Raw genomic sequence first — 11,497 nt, 5'->3', positions numbered from 1 at the left:
TCAAGAGCGACGTTCACCATTTATGGATTAAAGTTAAGTATTCCACCAGCTACGTCCATTTTTCTGGAGTCTGATTTCTTTGTCCTGTTCCAGACCTCACGCCAGCCTGCGTGAGCTAAAGCGCGTGCCTTTCGGCTTCCTCTCATACCCGGTGTTGGCTCTCCTGCCAACCCACAACACTATCCACCTGAGCCACCGAGGGCACAGGGAACTATCTCACGTCCGAAAGGACAGACACCATATCCATATAAATATATAGTTCTGGCAACACCGGCCATGACCTTTTTCTTCTGTGCGGATGCACACATATTCTCCAAACTCTTACGGGGCTTGATAGGAATGTCTTCCACAAGAAATGAGTGTGTTGGGGTGGGACACTACGAATGTAGTGTGTGGACATACAACGTGAGAATGTGGGTCCCGCGGGAGGCGTGCGCGAAATAGTCCCTGCTGTCGCGCAATCCTCTGTGCCCTCGGTGGCTCAGATGGATAGAACGTAAGCAGGAGATCCCGGGTTCCAGTCCTAGCCGGGGCACACATTTTCACCTGCCCCGTTGATATATATCAAGGCCCGTTAGCAGTATTAATATAATTCTAATTTCGTTCTATACAGATGCAGGTCATCAATGGTAGTTATGTATATCCATACAAGTCACTTTCAGTTACGGTCGGCTGTACGGTGCGCTTCACCCATTAAAAATTACAGTACGATCAGTCGGGCCGGCTGCAGGTGGACTGTTGAGCCTGCTCGGACAGAGGCGGCGAGCAGACTGTACCGGTGGTGGTACTTGCTGGTGGCGGGGCTGGCAATGTTATCTGGCGGCCATCGCTGGCGCCGACTTTCGCCAATGGGCGCGCAGCGGACGCTTGACGGACAGCCGTCCCTTCTCGGCCGGTCCCAGACGGACGGATGGAGTAATAACGGGCGGTCGTAAATCGAGAGCGGCGGCCGCTATCGCGCGCGCGGCCGCTTAGCACGTCACACATCACACATCGCGATGCTATCGCCGGTCGGCCGGACCGCGACCCCTCGCCCAAACGCCGTCCAGGCTCCGTCTGGCCCGTTCCGAGCTGGCCGGAGCCGTCTCGCTTCCCGCCGCCGGCGATACTGCTCGGCCGCGTCACGTCGCGCAGCGCGCATGCGCCGAACACGGCCGGCGATACCGAGCCTCCGATCGTACCTACCTGCCTACCCCATCACGACTCGCCCGCTCGGCTAAATGAAAAACAACAGCGACAGCTCGTGTATAAAGAAAACAAACAACGGAGTGAGCGCTGAGAAAATAAGGCGTTTCCGAAAGAATGTTGGCATATTTTTTATTTATTACCAGTTTTTCTGCCCTCTGCTTCGCACGCATACGTCAGATACATCGCTCTGCAAAACTTGAGGACCAGATCGATAAGGTAAAATAATACATTAAGTAGTCGGTGGAAATGAATATAAATCCGCGAACATATTTCCAGGCCGGCCGGAGGGGCCAAACGGTTCTAGGCGCTACAGTCTGGAACCGCGCGACCGCTACAGTCGCAGGTTCGAATCCTGCCTCGGGGATGGATGTGTGTGATGTCCTTAGGCAGCTGAAGGACGGGAAATACAATGTGCGTCTATCACCGAGCAGTTAGGGAGCAATGTCGTGGTGTTCATTATGACGTGGCCCGGAGACAACATCTGGGTGAGTTCAAAAAAATGGTTCAAATGGCTCCAAGCACTATGGGACTTAACATCTCAGGTCATCAGTCCTCTAGACTTAGAACTACTTAAACCTAACTAACCAAAGAACATCACACACATCCATGCCCGAGGCAGGATTCGAACCTGCGACTGTAGCAGCAGCGCGGGATGAGTTCACTCAGGGGACAATTATCAGGAAACTGCAAGGAGGCGAAGTGTGGCGAGTGCAGCCCAAGAGTTTGGTATTGCCCACAGCACTGTTACACCTGCATGGGGAATGCTTCGAATGACAGACACTGCTGCCCGAATGAGAGGAGCTAGTTGACCACTGTCGACAACAACAGCACATGACCGCTTCAGCGCGCAACAGGTAAGAAAGTACTCACGTCAAACTGCGGGTGCAATTAGAAGCACATTTATCAGGGCTGCAAGACAAGTAATCTTACTCTCTACATAGGCACATGGGGGTGGTCTGTTCGTCCGGCGACATGTACGTTTTGTTCATTCGACACCTGCACCTAGGGGGCACCGTTTTCGGTGGTGCCAAGAGTATAGGTCCATTTTTTTATGCTGCATTTGGGCTACTATGGCCTGCCATCTAAGTTTGGTACGGGGCGTAGTGCTACACTCAGTCTAGTTAGACGGAACCAACGACTCCATGGCGCCCCTCTTATGCTACGAAGCTGAGGCTCTCTGGCTCTGAGAACTATGGGACTTAACATCTATGGTCATCAGTCCCCTAACGGGGCTGAGGCTACGGGTTCCTTTGCCCATGCAGTTCCACGTGGAGGTGGGACCTTGTAGCTATACTTTGTCCTTTTTCTTTGTGTAAATGACAATGTATTACACTTATAAAACCATTATACATCAGACTGGTGATATGAAATTATGAAAGTAAAAATATTGACTTAAGAAGAGAGATAGAGGAAGATAGACTACATCAAACAGTAGATTTCCCTTCACCTGCGCTACCCAGGGAGGAGATGTCGGAATGTGACCTCGAGCCCCACACCTGTGCTTCCCAACGTTAACCTAGAATTAAGTAGAGTACCATAACAACATAAGTTGTATGTTACCCACTAAATTCTAGGTTAGTATTTTACATTTTTATCTTGGAACCTAATACTATATAACTGGCGACACTGTGCTGTACATTCTACAATTTGCCCGTATACTGTGTGATATATGATTAGACTACTATTAATATGTATTGTCTGTGCTATGTATTGTGTCTCTTCACATTTTTTATCATGTGTGTACCCTTACTCTAGCTTATGATATGTGCTACAAGTCTATGTTATTACAATAATTGATTTAACGTACCGCCTGGTAGAATAACCAGCCACGATTATATGATGACATATGTCTCTCTGGTTTGACCTATGTTTAATGTTTTTATATTCTGGTATCTACATGTTCTTATTCATATGCTATACCCTTGTCACTTTGATATATGCTACGATGTCTGTAAGGTCTCATTTGTTTCTAGGGGCTGTGTTCTGTGTTCGAGATGTTCATTTAGTTATCCCCGTTTGTGCGAGTCCCTGAGTGTATGGCCTACTGTTTCTGTTGTGGCCCCTGTTATGTTTCGCTCTGCGCGTGAGTGCCGTCCACATTACAAAAATGTCTCAAATGACTCTAAGCACTATGGGACTTAACATCTGAGGTCATCAGTCACCTGGACTTAGAACTGCGTAAACCTAACTAACCTAAGGACATCACAAACATCGATGCGCGAGGCAGGATTCGAACCTGCGACCGTAGTGGTCGCGCGGTTCCAGACTGTAGCGCCTAGAACCGCTCGGCCTCTCCGGCCGGCGTACCAAACACAAAATTTCTAATTAGTGGGCAAAATTTATTTCAGTATTAGTTAATTAAACCGATAAAAGGGCGCCACCTCACATATCATTTCATGATCTAATAAAATACCTATCCATATATTGGATATACAATGTTGTTGTTGTTGTTGTGGTCTTCAGTCCTGAGACTGGTTTGATGCAGCTCTCCATGCTACTCTATCCTGTGCAAGCTTCTTCATCTCCCAGTATCTACTGCAACCTACATCCTTCTGAATCTGCTTAGTGTATTCATCTCTTGGTCTCCCTCTACGATTTTTACCCTCCACACTGCCCTCCAATGCTAAATTTGTGATCCCTTGATGCCTCAAAACATGTCCTACCAACCGATCCCTTCTTCTAGTCAAGTTGTGCCACAAACTTCTCTTCTCCCCAATCCTATTCAATACCTCCTCATTAGTTACGTGATCTACCCACCTTATCTTCAGCATTCTTCTGTAGCACCACATTTCGAAAGCTTCTATTCTCTTCTTGTCCAAACTAGTTATCGTCCATGTTTCACTTCCATACATGGCTACACTCCATACAAATACTTTCAGAAACGACTTCCTGACACTTAAATCTATACTCGATGTTAACAAATTCCTCTTCTTGAGAAACGCTTTCCTTGCCATTGCCAGTCTACATTTTATATCCTCTCTACTTCGACCATCATCGGTTATTTTACTCCCTAAATAGCAAAACTCCTTTACTACTTTAAGTGTCTCATTTCCTAATCTAATTCCCTCAGCATCACCCGACTTAATTTGACTACATTCCATTATCCTCGTTTTGCTTTTGTTGATGTTCATCTTATATCCTCCTTTCAAGACACTGTCCATTCCGTTCAACTGCTCTTCCAAGTCCTTTGCTGTCTCTGACAGAATTACAATGTCATCGGCGAACCTCAAAGTTTTTACTTCTTCTCCATGAATTTTAATACCTACTCCGAATTTTTCTTTTGTTTCCTTTACTGCTTGCTCAATATACAGATTGAATAACATCGGGGAGAGGCTACAACCCTGTCTTACTCCTTTCCCAACCACTGCTTCCCTTTCATGGCCCTCGACTCTTATAACTGCCATCTGGTTTCTGTACAAACTGCCGGCCGAAGTGGCCGTGCGGTTAAAGGCGCTGCAGTCTGGAACCGCGCGACCGCTACGGTCGCAGGTTCGAATCCTGCCTCGGGCATGGATGTTTGTGATGTCCTTAGGTTAGTTAGGTTTAACTAGTTCTAAGTTCTAGGGGACTAATGACCTCAGCAGTTGAGTCCCATAGTGCTCAGAGCCATTTGAACCATTTCTGTACAAACTGTAAATAGCCTTTCGTTCCCTGTATTTTACCCCTGCCACCATCAGAATTTGAAAGAGACTATTCCAGTTAACATTGTCAAAAGCTTTCTCTAAGTCTACAAATGCTAGAAACGTAGGTTTGCCTTTTCTTAATCTTTCTTCTAAGATAAGTCGTAAGGTCAGTATTGCCTCACGTGTACCAACATTTCTACGGAATCCAAACTGATCTTCCCCGAGGTCGGCTTCTACCAGTTTTTCCATTCGTCTGTAAAGAATTCGCGTTAGTATTTTGCAGCTGTGACTTATTAAACTGATAGTTCGGTAATTTTCACATCTGTCAACACCTGCTTTCTTTGGGATTGGAATTATTATATTCTTCTTGAAGTCTGAGGGTATTTCGCCTGTCTCATACATCGTGCTCACCAGATGGTAGAGGTTTGTCATGACTGGCTCTCCCGAGGCCATCAGTAGTTCAAATGGAATGTTGTCTACTCCCGGGGCCTTGTTTCGACTCAGGTCTTTCAGTGCTCTGTCAAACTCTTCACGCAGTATCTTATCTCCCATTTCGTCTTCATCTACATCCTCTTCCATTTCCATAATATTGTCCTCAAGTACATCGCCCTTGTATAAACCCTCTATATACTCCTTCCACCTTTCTGCCTTCCCTTCTTTGCTTAGAACTGGGTTGCCATCTGAGCTCTTGATATTCATACAAGTGGTTCTCTTCTCTCCAAAGGTCTCTTTAATTTTCCTGTAGGCAGTATCTATCTTACCCCTAGTGAGACAATCCTCTACATCCTTACATTTGTCCTCTAGCCATCCCTGCTTAGCCATTTTGCACTTCCTGTCGATCTCATTTTTGAGACGTCTGTATTCCTTTTTGCCTGCTTCATTTACTGCATTTTTGTATTTTCTCCTTTCATCAATTAAATTCAATATTTCTTCTGTTACCCAAGGATTTCTATTAGCCCTCGTCTTTTTACCTACTTGATCCTCTGCTGCCTTCACTACTTCATCCCTCAGAGCTACCCATTCTTCTTCTACTGTATTTCTTTCCCCCATTCCTGTCAATTGTTCCCTTATGCTCTCCCTGAAACTCTCTACAACCTCTGGTTCTTTCAGTTTATCCAGGTCCCATCTCCTTAAATTCCCACCTTTTTGCAGTTTCTTCAGTTTCAATCTACAGGTCATAACCAATAGATTGTGGTCAGAATCCACATCTGCCCCATGAAATGTCTTACAATTTAAAACCTGGTTCCGAAATCTCTGTCTTACCATTATATAATCTATCTGATACCTACTAGTATCTCCAGGATTCTTCCAGGTATACAACCTTCTTTTATGATTCTTGAACCAAGTGTTGGCTATGATTAAGTTATGCTCTGTGCAAAATTCTACAAGGCGGCTTCCTCTTTCATTCCTTCCCCCCAATCCATATTCACCTACTATGTTTCCTTCTCTCCCTTTTCCTACTGACTGATATACAATAATCGTGATAAATTTCATTGAAACGTCATTACGGGGAGGTGCAAACTGACTCATTTTAAGGATGCTGAGTAGGAAGCGAAATGACCCTGTGAGATGTAGTAACAACGAATTCAGAAATAATTAACATTTCCTTCCTCATTAAAAGAAACACACACCCAGATTGCTCACAAAGGAAACCAAACAAATGGCGCAAAATCTATTGTCAACCGTTTTGCAGCGTAGCCAACAGAACGTTATCTTTCCTGTTGGCCACGCTTATGCTTACTTATATCCCTGGCAACTCAGGCTGTATCAGGCATTTCTCGTTTCCCATAAAGACGTTGCAGAACAAGATGTGCCGTAATATTTTTTTAATTGGCAGGGTGCGAGTAGGACTCGAGCACTCAGGGTTCCGTGCAAACTTAATTATGTATGTACATAGTTCGTCCATTGCGGGAATAGAGAATCTCTACCATCTTTGCTTATTATCGACATTGATAATTTAGGTGCTCGTTTTTCCCGCGTGCCGTTCGAGAGTGGGACGGTAGAGAGACAGAACGAAGGTGTTTCATTGAACCCTCTGCCAGGCACTTTATTGTGAATAGCAGAGTAATCACGTACATGTAGATGTAGATGTTGCCAGAATATCAGTCACCGGGATTCCAAGAGTATCGAGAACATTTTAATTTCAGTAATATAAATGTGATATAAAGTCATGCACGAGCCAGGCGCCGTATAGCAAATGACAAAAGAAATATTTTTTCGTGTGCTACAAGAAACAATTAACAGCTTCCGGATTTTTGCCTTTGGTTATGCTGCGGGACGATGCTTCTTGCCAACTGCATGATTGTAGGTCAACGGAAAGTACCCTGTAAGATTTAGTGAGTGAGTTTGCGAGTATCAAAATATGTAACCTAAATACTCGTAGCTTTTGGTTGCATTGTTTTAGAAGCTTACATTTTTACATCGTCAAGGGCATATAGACCTTAGCATGTGACATAAATTTCAACGCGATGCGTTTAGCCGTTCTTGAAAAAAAGGTGTCTTAACAAACGGATGATGAGAGAGATATGAAATGACAAAAAAGAAACTTTTTTCGTGTGACATAAATACAGATTTACAGTCTGGAATTTTTTCCTTTGATTGTACTCTGAAACCTTCCTTTCTGCCAAATTTCGTGATTCTAGGCCGAAGGGAAGTCTCATATAGGTTTTGATTGAATTTGTGAGTATTAAAATATGTAACATAAATAGCCGTATTTTTGTTTGCATTGACCTAGAAGCTTCGATGTTTTACACCGACAAGGGACCGTAGATCATAGTACGTGGCACAAATTTCAAATTGATACGTCAACCCGTTCCTGAGGAAAAGGGTTCGTAAAAGGCGGACGGATAGCCGGACAAACGAAGCGATAACAAAGCGATCGTATATGTGTTCCCTTTTTAATGGAACATTGTCCGCCTCTGGTAGCTAAGTGGTCAGTGCGACGGAATGTCATACCTAACGGCCCGGGTTCGATTCCCGTCTGGGTCGGAGATTTTCTGCGCTCAGGGACTAGCTGTTGTGTTGTCGTTATCGTCATCATTTCATCCCCATCGACACGCAAGTTGCCGAAGTGGCGCCAACTCGAAAAACTTGCACCAGGCGAACGGTCTACCCGACGGGAGGCCCTAGCCACACGGCATTTCCATTTCCAATGGAACAATGAAAACGGAATATTGAAAACGATGCAAAATACTTCTATGCACGTCATCTTAATTTCTATACACGAATTTAAACAGGAGACTAAATACACTCCTGGAAATTGAAATAAGAACACCGTGAATTCATTGTCCCAGGAAGGGGAAACTTTATTGACACATTCCTGGGGTCAGATACATCACATGATCACACTGACAGAACCACAGGCACATAGACACAGGCAACAGGGCATGCACAATGTCGGCACTAGTACAGTGTATATCCACTTTTCGCAGCAATGCAGGCTGCTATTCTCCCATGGAGACGATCGTAGAGATGCTGGATGTAGTCCTGTGGAACGGCTTGCCATGCCATTTCCACCTGGCGCCTCAGTTGGACCAGCGTTCGTGCTGGACGTGCAGACCGCGTGAGACGACGCTTCATCCAGTCCCAAACATGCTCAATGGGGGACAGATCCGGAGATCTTGCTGGCCAGGGTAGTTGACTTACACCTTCTAGAGCACGTTGGGTGGCACGGGATACATGCGGACGTGCATTGTCCTGTTGGAACAGCAAGTTCCCTTGCCGGTCTAGGAATGGTAGAACGATGGGTTCGATGACGGTTTGGATGTACCGTGCACTATTCAGTGTCCCCTCGACGATCACCAGTGGTGTACGGCCAGTGTAGGAGATCGCTCCCCACACCATGATGCCGGGTTTCATAAAGGATGGGGCCCCTCCACGCCCACACCAACGTGGTGACCAAACCAAAAGTTCTACTGTCACCTCCGTAAACATGTTAGTTTTTTTGAATCAGGCGTCACAGGATGCGGGCTGTGATGTTATCCATGCGTCTGGGTAAGATTACTCATTAACATGGTCCATCAGGAGATAGAAGTGGTCGAAAACGATTGAAGGGTAGCGGTTGTAAGGGCAGAGGAAAAAAAGTGCCAAGGCAAGAGCCAAGGGAAAAAAACCTCTGCGACAGTAGGACGGGTAGTAAGGGCAGTAGCGGCTTGCTAGCTGCGACAGAGCATGCAAGGTGCGGTTATGTTAGTTCGAGGTATCGTGCATCGTTACTATGATGCCGGGTGTTGGCCCTGTGTGCCTCGGTCGTATGCAGTCCTGATTGTGGCGCTCACCTGCACGGCGCCAAACACGCATACGACCATCATTGGCACCAAGGCAGAAGCGACTCTCACCGCTAAGACGACACGTCTCCATTCGTCCCTCCATTCACGCCTGTCGCGACACCACTGGAGGCGGGCTGCACGATGTTGGGGCGTGAGCGGAAGACGGCCTAACGGTGTGCGGCGTGCATCCGTGCGTCGCTGCGGTCCGGTCCCAGGTCGACGGGCACGTGCACCTTCCGCCGACCACTGGCGACAACATCGATGTACTGTGGAAACCTCACGCCCCACGTGTTGAGCAATTCGGCGGTACGTCCACCCAGCCTCCCGCATGCCCACTATACGCCCTCGCTCAAAGTCCGTCAACTGCACATACGGTTCACGTCCACGCTGTCGCGGCATGCTACCAGTGTTAAAGACTGCGATGGAGCTCCGTATGCCACGGCAAACTGGCTGACACTGACGGCGGCGGTGCACAAATGCTGCGCAGCTAGAGCCATTCGACGGCCAACACCGCGGTTCCTGGTGTGTCCGCTGTGCCGTGCGTGTGATCATTGCTTGTACAGCCCTCTCGCAGTGTCCGGAGCAAGTATGGTGGGTCTGACACACCGGTGTCAATGTGTTCTTTTTTCCATTTCCAGGAGTGTATTTCGAAATGCATTTTCCGAAAAAATCGATTTTCTCATCGTAAAACTCAATCCGCGTATCCTAAATATTGTCGTTCGAGCTCAGATTTCTCATATTTTATTACAGTGGTCATTTCTCACTATATATATGGGAGTTAAAAAATTGTGGCATTCGAGCGAGGAAAATGTTGATCTAAATTTCGTGAAAAGATCTCGCCGAAACTCACTATTATGTCCAAGTCACTCTCCTCCCTATTTCACGAAAATACAAAATGAATTGCCCTGTTTTGAATTTCTTCGATGTGCTGTGTCAATCTCCAAGTACCGTGCAGCAGTATTCCAGAATAGCACAGACATGTGTTGTGCAGTTGATTTATTGCATATCCTAAGTGTCCTGCTAATAAAACGCAGTCTTTGTTGACCTTCTCTACAAGCTTTTATATGTGATAGTTCCATTTCTTTGTAATTTTAGTTGACTCGACAACGTTTGAAATTTGTTTTATTTATCGTGTAACCGAAATTTGACGGGTTTTCTTTAGTACGACGAGCTTCACAAGCGTTTTCAAAAAATTCAGGTTCAAAGTTTTACAAGACGTTCAACAGCTTTCGAGAGCACCAACTGTCGATCATCGGCGATAGTGCGACTAAGGCCTAGCCAGACTCGAAGTCATTTTCATTCCAGCAATTAGTTGTCAGCAAAACCCAGTGTAATAACTTCCAGTTTGTTAATTTCACAACGTTTTTTTGTCTACAGCTAGGTCTTGGTGACATCGTCGGATATGTACAGGAGACTCATAATCCGTCTGAAAAACTTCCATTTCGGAGGAAATTGTGCTGAGAATAGTTCTTACGAAAGAAATTCGACAGTTGCGCCGTTTCCAAGCTGTTTAGCATTGAAGTTAGCCTATCAGGTAGTCGCACTCGCACGTTCATGCAGCCTGCCAGATATAATTAGTGTCAGTTGTTTTCACAGCGTAGATGGTAGCTCATGAGGTGTTCAGCCTTTGTCTCGAGTTCATTCCTCACTACCGTCCAATCTCATATTTTTGTATGGCTATCTTTTTCGGTTTTAGGAAACCACACGGAAAATCTTTTGGCGACACTCTGTTTGGCCACTGGAATTTGCGCGCTCGACTGTCTTTTTGGCTAAATTCAGTGCTAAATATCTTGGAAACGCGCAACACCTCGAACTGTTTTCCCAACAATTATTTCTCTGCACAATCTTCTCTGCAACACCCTTACAAACTGTCCAGACTGTTTCTGACCACCGTGTATGTATTAAAAGGACTGTGTGAAGTTGGATGCCTTTTTCTAGTCCTTAATTTATTTCATCCATATTTTGTGTTCTGTTATTCATGTACAAATACTGTGCAGTTTTTTAATGAGGAGTTGAGGTCCCTATGTTTCGTAAAATTCCCCACAGTTTATTTCGATTTATTTTCTCAAAGGCATTTTCCTAGTCAATGAATGCAAGAGAAGTGGGTCAACTGAATTCACGGTAGTTTTGTATTAGCTACGTCATAGTGAAGGTACACTCCGAGCACGATCTTCCTTAGTGGCGTCTGATACGAACGATTGACAATCCTGTTTCGTTCAGTTCTAGCATACAACTAACAACATTCATTTAGAATGTTAATACCTGTGTAGTTCTAACATTCATATTTATTTGCTTTCTTATAAACTGGGCATGTCTGAGCAGTAATCCATTCTTCATGTACGGTAGGTGGGGGTGAAATTACGTTCGTAGCAGGAGTACACGTCGGCCGGAGTGGCCAAGCGGTTCTAGGCGCTACAG

This window comes from Schistocerca cancellata, chromosome 7 (assembly GCF_023864275.1).
Source record: "Schistocerca cancellata isolate TAMUIC-IGC-003103 chromosome 7, iqSchCanc2.1, whole genome shotgun sequence".
NCBI classification, from domain to species: Eukaryota; Metazoa; Arthropoda; class Insecta; order Orthoptera; family Acrididae; genus Schistocerca; species Schistocerca cancellata.
Note: the sequence above shows the minus strand (reverse complement) of the source record.